At 43.5% G+C, this 15,545-nt stretch overlaps 1 protein-coding gene across 2 annotated transcripts in view; it reads left to right on the forward strand.

The window, feature by feature from the left end:
* Positions 1–15,054: 15,054 nt before the first annotated feature.
* Positions 15,055–15,545, forward strand: part of SPTBN1 (spectrin beta, non-erythrocytic 1) — a 209,816-nt gene continuing 209,325 nt past the window's right edge. For both annotated transcript variants that reach the window (XR_005718414.1, XM_040224837.1), the window contains exon 1: positions 15,055–15,284. The gene's annotated coding sequence lies outside the window, so the exon portion shown is untranslated. The remainder of the gene's footprint in view (positions 15,285–15,545) is intronic.

Raw genomic sequence — 15,545 nt, forward strand, 5'->3', positions numbered from 1 at the left:
GCTAATAATGGTAACTGCTTCAAAGCATTGTGAAGATTAAAGCACGCTGATAAAGCACTCAGAATAATACTTTGTGTAAGGCACTCATTACTTTGCCTTCAAAAGTCTGTCTAGTCAAAGCTATGGTTTTCCAGTAGTCCTGTATGGATGTGAGAGTTGGACCATAAAGAAGGCTGAGCACCAAAGAATTGATGCTTTTGACCTGTGGTGTTGGAGAAGACTCTTGAGAGTCCCTTGGACTGCAAGGAGATCAAACAGCCAATCCTAAAGGAAATCAGTCCTGAATATTCATTGGAAGGACTGATGCTAAAGGTGAAGCTCCAATACTTTGGCCACCTGATGTGAAGAACTGACTCATTGGAAAAGACCCTGATGGTGGGAAAGATTGAAGGGAGGAGGGGAAGGGCACAACAGAGGACGAGATGGTTGGATGACATCACTGACTCGATGGACGTGAGTTTGAGTAGGCTCCAGGAGTTGGTGATAAACAGAGACACCTGGTGTGCTGCAGTCCATGGGATCACAAAGAGATGGACACAGCTGAGCGACTGATCTGAACTGAAGTGCTCAATACTCTCATTCAAACTACAGTAGTTTTATCTTCTAATTATATTTTATAGTCCAGACATATGTGGCTCTTGGCTCCCCAAACTTACCCCTGACGCTTTCCCACATCCAGGTCTTTGCTCTTGCTGATCTCTTCACCTGGAATGTCCTTCTTCACCTTGTTCTACCTGTTGAAATCCTACCGATTCTTCCAGACCCAACCATGAACACTACCCTCCTGATGAAGCCTTGCCAGATGTCCCTTAACCTGGTTATCTTCCTCTTCAGAGGAATCTCCTCAGGGCTTCATAGCTCTCTACTGGCTCTTGTCATGTTCACTTTGGAGCCAATGAGTTTTATGCTCCTGGAGGAGCAACACGCACACACACAGAGCCAATGAGTTTTATGCTCCTGGAGGAGCAACACGCACACACACACAGAGCACTGAACAGTGTGGTCTGTCAGGGACACCTTCAGGAGGGGCATCAGGAAACCGGGAATCAGGTCCCAGAGCAACCACTCTGTAATCTTGGGCAAGTCTTATTTATACATGCCTAAAGAGACTCTGGTCTCTGGCTGGTAAAGAATCTATCTGCAATGCAGGAGACCCCAGCTTGATTCCTGGGTAGGGAAGATCCACTGGAGAAGGGATAGTCTACCCACTCCAGTATTCTTGGGCTTCCCTGGTGGCTCAGACGGTAAAAAATCCACCTGCACCTAGGTTCGATCCCTGAGTTGGGAAGATCCCCTGGAGGAGGGCATGGCAACCCACTCTAGTATTCTTGCTTGGAGAATCCCCGTGGACAGAGGAGCCTGGCGGACTACAGTCCAGGGGGTCACAAAGAGATGCTGGGCAGGTATCTCTTTTAGAGAGAGATGTGCCCTGTTAGAATACATAGAAATTTATTTAATTATTTATTTGGCTGCAGTGAGTCTGAGTTGCAGGATCTGTAGCTAAGGCATCCAGGATCTAGTTCCCTGACTGGCGATTGAACCCATGCTTCCTGCATTGAAAGCATGGAGTTTTAGCCGCTGGAGCACCAAGGAAATCCCTAGAGTACAGAGACGTTTTAAAAGTGGTTACCTATGGGAAATGGAGGTGGGGCTGTGAGGTGAGTGGGGACAGAGTGAGAGAGAGAATTTCAATACCATTTTATACCTTTCAATACCATTTTGTTTATTTTAAAATGTGAATGTATTGCTTTGGCAAAGAAAAATCTAGAGTTAAAAGAGAAGCCTCTGACTGTGACAATATTTTAAACAAAACCAGATATTTATCTTGTTGATTTTCAGTGTTCAGTGAGGCCAGGAAAGAACTAAGGAGTGATTTACCAATTTACTGCCACAGCTTTGTACTGGAGTATAAATCCCTATGGCAAGCTTGTCATCGGAAAGATAAAACTTTGCCAGTTGATGTGTTCCTGGAGTTTTCTTCTCAAATGAGCCACATGATGTGGCCAGTTTCTGATACAGATGCTCGGAAACCAGAGGCCTTCAACTGTCTGGGGTGTGGCCAGTCATTGTGCAAAAGGCCCCTGAGTCCAGCATCAGCACCCCTACCCTTTCTGGAGGACGTGGGAGAATTCAGTTAAGGAGGGGGACAGGGTCAGTCTAAGCAAATTCTCAGGTCCACTTGGAGGGCAAATTAATAGGAATTTATGACTGGAGTCGGTTCTGATTCTTCTCTCATGGACAGGAGACAGTTGCACCTACCTGCCGATAACCAAGACACAATTTAGATTTTGGATAACCTCCCCATAGAATGTACCCCTCCGCATAAATCTTCCCACTAACTGGGTAAATCTTCAGTTCTCAAATTCAGTTATCCCACCACAAGAAACTTAGACCTCAAAATATTTTTGTTCCTACCAGAGTCCCACAGCAATTAGAAATCCAATATATGATTTTTCTCAGCTTGCTTTGGTCTCAGGTCCTCTTTGGAGAGACTCCTGAGTGTCAATTACTTGCAGCTGAGAAGGGCCCATACTGACCCAGCAGGTACCGTATCAAACCCCAGCATCCCGCTTGGCTGCTCCTGGGAAGGCTTCAGAAGAGCTTTTCAAAGCAGACCTCATAAAAACAAACACTCCCACCTCTACCCCATCTCCTGTCCCCTTCAAAAAACAAACAACAATACAGCTCTGTTCACTAAACACAGGGGGGTTTTCTGTTTCAAGTATTTTTTTCTTATTCCACGTTGGCAGCACTTATTAAGGAACGGATGACTTTCAAGTTGGGTGAACTTTGAAACATAAGCACAAGAATCCAGGTGCTTAATATTTTTTCAAACTTAGACACATCCTTACAGCCCTCGTCTGAAAAATACTTTTTTAACATTTTATTAGAACTATGTCAGTTTTTTTTTTTTTAAGATGACTTTGACCACGTATCTTGAATCATTGTTTGCTTTTAAAGCTTGTAGTAAAATGACTAAGATCCTATTTCTCTTTTCAAACTTTTGGAAACAGCTTTGGTGTCAGACGGACCTGGGTTTGAATTCTGTTTTCATCACCTGTTAGTTGTAAGGCCTCAGGCAACTAACCCAACCTCTTTGTGCTTCAGTTTCTTCATCAATAAGATGGAGACAATTAGTAACACACCATATAGATTAGTTGTGAGGGTTAAATATGTACATATAAAGTACTTAACAGAGTGCCTATAAATTGTTGTTGTTCAGTTACTAAGTCGACTCTGATTCTTTTGTGACCCAGTGGACTGTAGCCTGCCAGGCTCCTCTGTTCATGGGATTTCTCAGGGAAGAGTACTGGAGTGAGTTGCTATTTCCTTCTCCAGGGGACCTTCCTGATCCAAGGATCAAATCCACATCTCCTGCAAGTCTCCTGCATTGCAGGTGGATACTTTACTGCTGAGCCACCAGGGAAATCCATGCCTATAAATACACTGTAAAAATAATAATGTTAAAGCGATAACAAAAAATTTTTTATACTTTTTATCGCATTTGAGGAAAATGCATATTAACTCAAATTTAGCAAATATTTCTCTTTTTTGTGATTTTTAAGGGCCTCAATTTCAGTCTTAAATGAAGGTTTATTATTAAAATTGAACTCTTATTTCCAACATGTGTGTAAAGGAAAGAACCCAGAACCAGTCTGCATACCATGAAGAGCAGGCAAGGGCAGAATTTCATTGCCTCTAAGGCAAATGTTCAGATATTGTTTTTGTCATGTTCTGAGAATCAGATGTAACATTTGTGCTGTAACCTCACATCCCCACTCATCCAGTATCTGAGGGCAGAGGATGGGAAATAAGGATGCCCCGATGTCAGAAGTGTGATTAGGGGGACAAGATCCAATCACACAATCCAGACCAAAGAGTTTTCTCTCAGACCAGCTACATGTTAGACTTCTCTGACCTCTGGAAGGAAGTGGTTTTTCTGTTTCTCTTCGTTCCTCACCCATCAGTTCAGTTCAGTCGCTCAGTCATGTCTGACTTTTTACGACTCCATGAACTGTAGCACACCAAGCTCCATGGGGATTCTCCAGGCAAGAATGCTGGAATGGCTTGCCATGCCCTCCTCCAGGGGATCTTCCCAACCCAGGGATGGAACCCAAGTCTCCCACATTGCAGGCTGAGCCACAAGGGAAGCCCAAGAACACTGGAGTGGGTAGCCTGTCCCTTCTTCAGGGGAACTTCCCGATCCAGGAATCCTCATCCATCAGCCTATGAATTTTTGCCATTTCTTGAATGAATTCTAGGCATGAATCTAGCCCACTTCTGGAATCCTTTACATAGGCTGGTAAAATATGTCAAATTGGGGTGGGTGGGCAGTTTATCTTGAGGTAATGGCATGATGTCATTGCCAAGGTCATCTTTGGACTTTCCAAAAGAATGGCACCAGTCATGAAAACATTAGCCATGCCTACCTTCTGCTTTCAAAAAGAATCATGGCTTGCTGCCCACAGATACCAAAGCCGTTGTGATGGAGGCACTATGGGAAGCCTGGGAGTTGGAAACAACCTTATTTTGGAGTCTTTGTTTTATGGCATATTCCAAATTCTAGTTGCCTTTCTTCAGTTTCCCAAACCTAAATAGTCAGGATGCCAGTGACTGAGGTCCCTATTGAAAATGTCTGGAACAGAGTTACTCAATAGAATTATCATGTGAGCCATATACATAATTTTAAAATTTTGCAATAGTTATATTTGAAAAAAAATAAGAAAAGGTGAATTTAAAAAACTTTTAATCCATTATACCTGAGATGCTTCCCAGGTAGCTCATTTGGTAAAGAATCCACCTGCAATGCAGGAGATCCCAGTTCAATTTTTGGGTCCAGAAGTTCCCTTGGAGAAGGGACAGGTTACCCACTCCAGTGTTCTTGGGCTTCCCTGGTGGCTCAGATGGTAAAGAATCTGCTTGCAATGTGGGAGACCTGGGTTCAATCTCTGGGTTGCGAAGATCTCCTGGAGGAGGGCATGGCAACCCATTCTAGTATTCTTGCCTGGAGAATCTCCATGGACAGAGGAGCTTGGTGGGCTACAATCCATGGGGTCACAAAAAGTTGGACACAACTGAGCGACTAAGCACAGCACATATCCAAGATAGTATCATTACAACATACAACTGATATATTAAAAACATAGATTTTCCACTTTTTAAAAACTCAGTCTCTGATTTTAGTATATATACAAATTTCATAAAATGTAAGTGCTCCCTAGCCATGTGTAGTTGGTGGCAATTGTACTGGACAGTGCAGGTTAAAAAGAAAAGTGCAGGTTGTTACATGGAGCCTCTGCACCCTGCACTCTTCCCCTTCTCATTCTCAGCTGCTACTGACCAAAGGGAGATTCAAGAAACTCTTTTCTAAAGTTTTTAGTTTTATTCCAACAATAAGGACTCAGAATCGCTTTTATATTCCTGTGGTGGGATAATTACAATCAAGCTGCCTGAAAATATGCAAGTGGAATAACTAGTTTATATATGAGATGTTAACTGTGATAAACTGTTTCTCAAGAGGAGCATGCAGGAGAGTGTTAAAGAATATGCAGAAGCCGATTCACCTGATGTGACAAGTGGTTGGTTGGTTGGTAAAAATGATGCTAAATGGGGAATAATTTTTTTTCAATTTTTATTTATATTTTAAAATTGAATGAAATTCAAATAATATAAAGGTATCCATTTTAAAAAGCAGAGACATTATTTTGCCAACAAAAGTCCATCTAGTCAAGGCTATGGTTTTTCCAGTGGTCATGTAGGGATGTGAGGGTCAGACTGTGAAGAGGGCTGAGTGCAGAAGAATTGATGCTTTTGAACTGTGGTATTGGAGAAGACTCTTGACAGTCCCTTGGACTGCAAGGAGATCTAACCAGTCCATACTAAAGGGTATTCCATACCTGGGTGTTCATTGGAAGGACGGATGCTGAAGCTGAAACTCCAATACTTTGGCCACCTCATGTGAAGAGTTGACTCATTGGAAAAGACCCTGGTGCTAGGAGGGATTGGGGGCAGGAGGAGAAAGGGACGACAGAGGATGAGATGGTTGGATGGCATCATCGACTCAATGGACATGAGTTTGGGATCTCCGGGAGTTAGTGATAGACAGGGAAGCCTGGTGTGCTGCAATTCATGGGGTTGCAAAGAGTCGGACATGACTAAGCGACTGAACTGAACTGAACTGATCCATTTTAAAGCAACCATTTCAGTGATATTTAGTATATTCACTGTTATGCAATTATTGCCTCTATCTAGTTCTAAAACATTTTCATGACTCCAAAATAGAACTCCATACCCATTAAACAGTTATATCCCATTCTCATCCCCACACCTCCACCAGGCCCTGGTAACCACAACCTGTTTTCACTCTGTATGGATTTACCCATTCTGAATATTTTATATAAATGGAATCATAAAACATATGACTTTTGGGCCTGGCTTTTTTCATGTTATGCTAAGTGTTCATATGCTAAGTGTATAATGTACCAAAACACTGTAGCATGTATCAGTGTTTCATTCTTTTCATGGCTGAGTGGTATTCCACTGTATGTATGCAACACAGCATCCATCCGTTGATGAACTTTTGCATTGTTTCCACCTTTTGGGTATTGTGAATAGTGCTACTATGAATATTTGTATCCAGGTGTTTGAGTACCTGTTTTCAATTCTTTCAGGAATATAGCTAGGAGTGGAATTATCACATGGTAATTTAGTTTAACTTGTTGAAGGACTGCAAAACTGTTTCCCACAGCAGCTATACCACTTTACATTCCCACCAACAATGCATGGGATTCCAATTCCTCCACATTCTCACCAGTAATAATTATTTTCTGTTCCCTCCCCCTAATTTTGTTGAGATATAATTGACATATAGCACTGTATAGGTTTAAGGTATACAGCATAATGACTTGACTTACATGTATCCTGAAATGATTATGTAAACATCAAGTTTAGTTCATATCCATCATCTCTTAAAGATACAAAATTAAAAAAAATTTTTTTGTCATATGATGAGAACTCTTAGGATTCACTGTCTCAAAAACTTTCACACACATCCTGGAGCAGTGTTAACTGTTGTCATAATGTTGTACATTATTTATTTTATAGCTGGAAATTTGTACCTTTTGATCATCTTCGTCTACCTCCCTGACATCCAACATCTCTGGTGACCACAAATTTCATCTCTTTCATTTTGTTTTACTTTTTTTTTTTTAAATTAAAGCTACCCTTGACCCTAGTGGTTACATTTCCCTATGACTAATAATATTGAACATATTTTCACAGGCTTGTTGATCATTTATGTATCTTCTTTGGAGAAAATTCTATTCAATTCTTTTGCCCATTTTTTAATTGGGTTGTTTGTCATTTTGTTGTTGAGTTGTGAAAGGTTTTTATATATTCTGAATACTACATCCTTATCAGATGTATGATTTGCAAATATTTTCCCCTATTCTGTAGATTTTTTCAATTTCTTGATATGTCCTTTGGTGCACAAAAATTTCCATTTTTGTCTATTTTTGATAAAATCAATTTTGTCTATTTTTGTTATTGTTCATCTTTTTGGTGTCATAGGTGGTGCAGTGGTAATGAATTTGGATGCCAGTGCAGGAGACGTGGGTTTGATCCCTGGGTAGGGAAAATCCCCTGGAGGAGGGCATAGCAACCCACTCCAATATTCTTACTTGGGAAATTCCATGGACAGGGGAGCCTAGAGGGCTGCAGTCCATGGGGTTGCAAAGCATCGGACATGACTGAGCGACTGAACTGAATAGAACTGACCACACATAATCTGATGGTAATATTTTTAGCCGTTCATCAGACACTTCAAAAATACACAACTTAAATACACAACTTCGTTTCCACTGAAAGAACTCTTTCATATGCATATTTAATTGGTTTTTAGAATGCTTAATTATAATAAATGTAATTATTAGGTATAATAAGTATAACTGGCATAAAAAAGTTTGAGGAGAGACATAACTGCCTTGGTAAATATACAATACAACTGGTGGGAACTGAAATACACAGATATAGAAGAGTATAGTCTTCCAGCAGAGTGTGTTTGTTGTACTACAGACATCAGTGTGCATACAACACAGCAAGTAAACAGTGTAATCCAACATGTGGGTTAAGTGAAGAATCATTGAGAACATCTAATCTACTATTCCAGAGGTCTAAATTCAGAATTACTTTAAGAACTTAAAAAAAAATGTAGTAATATATATAGTATTTACCATCTTAACCATTTTTATTTATTTTATTTTTTGATATGTCTTCATGTTTGTTGACTAACAGTCAATGGACAAAAGATTCTATAAAGTACTAAAAATAATTTTAAACATTTTACAAAATATTGCTTTTTGTTTTTTAATTGGAGAAAAAAATTGCTTTATAACGTTGTGTGGGTTTCTGCCATACGATTTGAATCAACCATAATAATACAGATATCCTCTCCCTTGTGAGCCTCCTTCCCTTCCCCACATCCTACCCCTCTAGGTCATCACAGAGCACCAGGCTGGGGTCCTGTGTTATATAGCAACTCCCACCAGCTATCTCTTTTACACATGATAGTTTATATATGGCAGTGCCACTTTCTCCATTTGTCCCACCCTCTCCTTCCCCTACCGAGTCTACAAGTCATTTTCTATGTCTGCGTCATTCCTTCCCTGCATCGGTACTAGTTTGCTAGATTCTATACATATGCATTCAGTTCAGTTCAGTTCAGTTCAGTTCAGTTGTGTCCGACTCTTTGCGACCCCATGAATTGCAGCACGCCAGGCCTTCCTGTTCATCACCAACTCCCAGAGTTCACTCAAACTCAAGTCCATCGAGTCAGTGATGCCATCCAGCCATCTCATCCTCTGTCGTCCCCTTCTCCTCCTGCCCCCAATCCCTCCCAGCATCAGAGTCTTTTCCAATGAGTCAGCTCTTCACATGAGGGGGCCAAAGTACTGGAGTTTCAGCTTTAGCATCATTCCTTCCAAAGAACACCCAGGACTGATCTCCTTTAGGATGGACTGGTTGGATCTCCTTGCAGTCCAAGGGACTCTCAAGAGTCTTCTCCAACACCACAGTTCAAAAGCATCAATTCTTTGGCGCTCAGCTTTCTTCACAGTCCAGCTCTCACATCCATACATGACCACTGGGAAAACCATAGCCTTGACTAGACGGACCTTTGTTGGCAAAGTAATGTCTCTGCTTTTGAATATGCTATCTAGGTTGGTCATAACTTTCCTTCCAAGGGGTAAGGGTCTTTTAATTTCATGGCTGCAATCACCATCTGCAGTGATTTTGGAACCCCCCAAAATAAACTTTGACATTGTTTCTACTGTTTCCCCATCTATTTCACATTAGTATACAATATTTATTTTTCTCTTTCTGACTTACTTCACTATGTATAACAGGCTCTAGGTTCATTCACCTCACTACCACTGACTCAAATTCGTTCCTTTTCATGGCTGAGTAATATTTCATTGTTTACATATACCACATCTGTATCCATATATCAGCACTTTAACCATTTTCAAATGTACAGTTCAATGGCATCAGTTCAGTCACATTGTTATGCAGCCATTACCACCATCCATCTCTAGAACTTTTTTCATCTGGAAAAGAGAACTACTTTTTAATAATTAATATGCAATGCTCAAGCACACGGCTCTGATGTACTAGTTTCTAAGTAGATATCACTGTCACTTAGTACTTGTGTAAACTTAGAAATCAGCCCTGGGTGTTCTTTGGAAGGAATGATGCTAAAGCTGAAACTCCAGTACTTTGGCCACCTCATGTCAAGAGTTGACTCATTAGAAAAGACTCTGATGCTGGGAAGGATTGGGGGCAGGAGGAGAAGGGGACGACAGAAGATGAGATGGCTGGATGGCATCATGGACTCGATGAACGTGAGTCTGAGTGAACTCCAGGAGATGGTGATGAACAGGGAGGCCTGGCGTGCTGCGATTCATGGGGTCGCAAAGAGTTGGACATGACTGAGCGACTGAACTGAACTGAACTGAAACTTAGAAACTCAAATTATCTGATTCAGTTTTCTCATTTATAAAATGGGGTTAATATCTACCTCACAGAACTGACAAAAGGACAAGAAAGTATGTTATTTGCTAAAACACTGTAAAACTAGAAAGTACTTTATAGTTGCTACTTACTGGGCTTTCCGGGTGGTGCTAGTGATAAAGACTCCACTTGCCAGTGCAACAAGAGAGGGGGGTTTCATCCCTGGGTCAGGAAGATCCCCTCGAAGAGGGCATGGCAACCTACTCCAGTATTCTTGCCTGGAGAATCTCATGGACAGAGGAGCCTGGCGGGCTGCATGAGGTTGCAAAGAGTGGGACACCACTGAGGTGTCTTAGCACGTACACACATGATCATTACCATTGTTAACAGAAAATTTGAAGATCCTATATAGAAAGCTGAGACTATTTATTCTGACCATGTTATAAATATTATTTCTAAACATTTATATTACCATATAGTCAGATTAATAATCATACATATATTGTACTTGTTTATTGATCATACCCCCTTCTACAATGGAAACTCCACGAAGGCAGAGATTTTTTTACTGTTTTGCCCACTGCTCTATTTCACAGCCCAGAACAGATTAAGGCGTACATGTTTCTTGAATCATTGAAAGAATGAATTATTTTACTGAGCAATAAATGTGCTATTGGTGCTCAGAAACTATTCATTAATGGTAATGATACTTTAAACATGTAAGTCTGTAGGTTTCCCCAGTGCAAAATAAATATGTGTAAATCACCAGATGGAACATTTCTAATATGAGGAGACAGGCAATGCCAAAGAATGCTCAAACTACCGCACAATTGCACTCATCTCACACGCTAGTAAAGTCATGCTCAAAATTCTCCAAGCCAGGCTTCAGCAATATGTGAACCGTGAACTTCCTGATGGTCAAGCTGGTTTTAGAAAAGTCAGAGGAACCAGAGATCAAATTGCCAACATCCGCTGGATCATGGAAAAAGCAAGCGAGTTCCAGAAAAACATCTATTTCTGCTTTATTGACTATGCCAAAGCCTTTGACTGTGTGGATCATAACAAACTGTGGAAAATTCTGAAAGAGATGGGAATACCAGACCACCTGACCTGCCTCTTGAGAAATCTGTATGCAGGTCAGGAAGCAGCAGTTAGAACTGGACATGGAACAACAGACTGGTTCCAAATAGGAAAAGGAGTGCGTCAAGGCTGTTTATTGTTACCCTGCTTATTTAACTTCTATGCAGAGTACATCATGAGAAACGCTGGACTGGAAGAAACGCAAGCTGGAATTAAGATTGCTGGGAGAAATATCAATAACCTCAGATATGCAGATGACACCACCCTTATGGCAGAAAGTGAAGAGGAACTAAAAAGCCTCTTGATGAAAGTGAAAGTGGAGAGCGAAAAAGTTGGCCTAAAGCTCAACATTCAGAAAACAAAGATCATGGCATCCGGTCCCATCATTTCATGGGAAATAGATGGGGAAACAGTGGAAACAGTGTCAGACTTTATTTTGGGGGGCTCCAAAATCACTGCAGATGGTGACTGCAGCCATGAAATCAAAAGACGTTTACTCCTTGGAAGAAAAGTTATGACAAACCTAGATAGTATATTCAAAAGCAGAGACATTACTTTGCTGACTAAGGTCCGTCTAGTCAAGGCTATGGTTTTTCCTGTGGTCATGTATGGATGTGACAGTTGGACTGTGAAGAAGGCTGAGCACTGAAGAACTGATGCTTTTGAACTATGGTGTTGGAGAAGACTCTTGAGAGTCCCTTGGACTGCAAGGAGATCCAACCAGTCCATTCTGAAGGAGATCAGCCCTGGGATTTCTTTGGAAGGAATGATGCTGAAGCTGAAGCTCCAGTACTTTGGCCACCTCATGCGAAGAGTTGACTCATTGGAAAAGACTCTGATGCTGGGAGGGATTGGGGGCAGGAGGAGAAGGGGATGACAGAGGATGAGATGGCTGGATGGCATCACGGACTCGATGGACGTGAGTCTGAGTGAACTCTGGGAATTGGTGATGGACAGGGAGACCTGGTGTGCTGCGATTCATGGGGTCGCAAAGAGTTGGACATGACTGAGCAACTGAACTGAACTGAACTGAATCAAGTAAATAAAGTACCATTTCCTTTTTCCAAATAAAACAAGTGGCGGCAGACATCACTATTGTTCATCAATCTTTGATTTTAGTTGTAGTCACCTGACAAAGCAAGTCATGTAAAATGCAAGTGGAGAAAAAACACTGTGCCATTTCTGGGCAGAAGTATTTCTGATATGAAGGTACTATAGCATCTAAGTATCCCAGGATGCTGAGCTGACATTTGGAAGACAGCTTCCTCAGAGAGTTTCTTGGAACCACAGTTGACTGTGTACAAGCAACAAAGTTTTTGCTGATTTGTAACTAGCATATTATATTGAGATTTGGGAACTGGGTGTTACAGCATCATAACCTAGTCTATAGTGACTAAGTAGGTTGACCAGATTTCCCCCTACATTTCTAATGGAAAGTTAAAGTAACTATATATATCTGTAAAAAAAAATAGAAATAAAGTGTTATCTCCACTTTATTGAAGACAAATAATGCCTGGCGACAAAGCCATATATACTCACAAGGTTTTGAAAATGGAGAGTAGGAAGTTACAGAGAGGACACTGATGAGTTTTAGGTTCCTTTAAATCAACCTTAATTCTAATGTGAGGAAAAACTTCAGCAAAGCTGCATCTGAGATACTTAAGAATAATCCTTTTGTTATTCTTTATTATTTAGTTACCTGTATTATTGCCTAAATGTTTTTTTTCTCGGTTCTGTCCTTCTACAGAGATATGTGCCTTCTTCAGTGATCTCTCCAGATTGACTTTTTTGCGGATGGGGACATGTTAATTTTTCCTGGTCAGTGATACCCTGGGCTCTCCTGGGTGATGCTTTTTTTTTTTCCCCACCAAAGGTTGCTAGTCAGGTATTTACAGCGAAACTCTGAATCCTTGTCTTTCACATTTTTTGAATACTTGCTGCCACTTTACTGGAGTACCTTGTAAAGATATGTGTGGCTTCCCTTTCTGAAGGAAAATTTTTAAAAGTAAGGGGGAGTAGACTGGGATAGGGCAGGTGACTCATCCATCAAATGAAGATTTATTCGAATACTGTTATCTGTGATAAAGGAAACAGTTAAGAATCACAATTTCAGAATAACACGGAAAGAATTTAAACAGGCATTTCTCAGTACTGCCATTGTTTTCTTTGGTATTTCATTAACATTGTGTGTTGTGGGGGGAGGAGCTAGGGGCTCTGGCACAAAATAAGTGAAAGGGAAACAACTTTTATTTCTAGTTGGATTTCCCCTTACCTAATAAGGGCAGCCACAGACATGTTGATTCTGTTCAATTCAACAAATATTTTTTGAGTACCTTTTAAATGCCTACTATGTACAAACAATGGACAAAGAAACCTGCCCTTTGAGAGTTCACCCGGCTGTGGTGATCAGCCTTGTGAGAAAAATGTTAAATTATTTGCCTTCCTCAATTTTTTTCATACAGTTCAAATATAAACTTTGGTCAAACATTCAAACATATGGTGAAGGCCTGAAAGGAAGGATCATCTTCACTTTGCTGGGATGATTTTGTTTAGTTTTATTTCAAAATATTCATTAAAACTACATACAAAAACACAGTAAATCTACCAGGTCCACTGATTTGAGATATAAGCATGATCGCAAATCAGTGGACCTGGTTGATTTATAGATCTCTCATGGTCTATTATTATTGTTATTATTAAAAAATTTTTATTTTAAATTTAGGATTTGAGGGTCATATCTTCAGGAGAAAAGCCTTAAGGCTTTAAAAACAAACAACGGAGAAAGGCCTCTTCCCTCGGAAGGCTTACACTGCCGCCTTGGGCACTTACAGAGCAGGCAGAAAGTCAGTTTCTCCAGACTGTTTTCTGAAGAGCGTTTCTATTTGTGGTCCTGGTGATGACACCATCTTTTCTCCTCAATAGTGGCGGTTCCAGAATTTCTACCTAGCCTGAGGGATTGGCAGGGTGAGCAAACTGGTTGAGAACCTGCTCGCACACTCGCCGAATCTCGAGGAAACGTCCGGTGTCCGTCTCACGGTATGTGGGTAAGGGGAGAACTCAGCCCTCCCGCCAGCGCGGGGTCGCCAGTGCACCGGGGACGCCCCCACTCCCCGGGAGCGCCTCGGGAAGGGGCACCCGAACCAGGCTAAAGTGAGCGTTGGGGCGTTAGGCGAGGGCGGCAAGAGTTGCACGAACCACTTGTGGGGTCTATTACAGCTACCGCGAGGGAAAGGGTGAAAAATCACTCATGAAGGACGAAGAGGTTGACTTCGCCGAGCAACAACCGTCCTCCTTCCATCACCCAGGTTCGTCACCATCGCTCTTCATCAGGCCAGGCAGAACCTATAAGGCATCACCACCTAGATCTAAAACTAAACCGACCAAACGACTTTCTAAAGCCTCCCTCCACGCGCTCTCTCCATCGCGTTTCAAACGCTAACGTCACGGGCAGAGGCTGCACAAGTCACGTAGAAAATTAGGCTGTCCCTTTCCATGGCGATAATCGAATTAGCCTCAAATGAAACGTGAAATTGGACTTCGCCGGCTGTGGGGACAAAGCCCCCAGCGTCCCTTGGCTCGGAGAGCGCGGCGGCTGTGCCCACCCTGCCCAGGCCAGCCCCGGCCAGACCGGCGGCAGGGGACAAGGTCGGCGCTGGGCCAGGGCAGAGCCTCCGCGGGGAGAGCGTGGACGCGCCCGAGGTTCGGGTCGCGCGCGGAACAGGCGCCGGGTGGGCGACTGCGGGGCCCTGGACGAGCGCGGAGGTCCGGCGCTAGCGAGCCATCGAGGAGGGAGGAGCGCAGGGGCGGGCGAGAGGGTGTGCGGGAGAGAGCGTGTGAGCGCGCTGTGTGCGCGCGCCCGGCGCCCGCCCGTCCGCGTCCGCGCGCTCCTCTCCCCGCCCCTCGCCCCCTCCCTGCAGCGCCCTCCTCTCCTCCCCCCGCCCCGCGCTCCAGCCCAGCCCCCGGAATCAGTGCAGCTGTTGCCGTGCAGGCTGCGGATTCCTCCAGTCCCTCCCTCGGCCGCCTCTCCGCCCGGAGCGAGCGCGCAGCCCCGCGCAGCAGCGCCCACTGGTCCCGTCCTGTGAGCCCCGGCCCCAGCCGCGGACAGCCCCGCGGAGTCGCCTCCCGGCCCACCCGCCCGGCCGCCGAGGAGCGGGAGGAGGACGGGACCCCGGCGCCCCCAACCCCCCTATCCGCGGGAGGTAGGTAGGGGGCCGGAGGCTGGAAGATGCCAACTCACTGGGGCTGCCTCCCGGGCTGGCTCCGGGGCGGCGGGAGGAGGGGCGCGGGCCCAGGCCGGGAGGACGCCGCTGCCCCGCCGCTGCCCTACGCCCGGGGAGCGGCGTGGGGGCAGGGAAGCTGCAGAACCTGGGCGGGGGCGGCGCGGGGAGCCCGGTCCCCAGTGCTTCTGATACGCCGGCGGTGCGGGGCGGGGGTCGGCGGTCTTCTCAGTGAGGTGGCTG

The sequence above is a fragment of the Oryx dammah genome, unplaced genomic scaffold (assembly GCF_014754425.2).
Source record: "Oryx dammah isolate SB20612 unplaced genomic scaffold, SCBI_Odam_1.1 HiC_scaffold_25, whole genome shotgun sequence".
Taxonomy (NCBI): Eukaryota; Metazoa; Chordata; class Mammalia; order Artiodactyla; family Bovidae; genus Oryx; species Oryx dammah.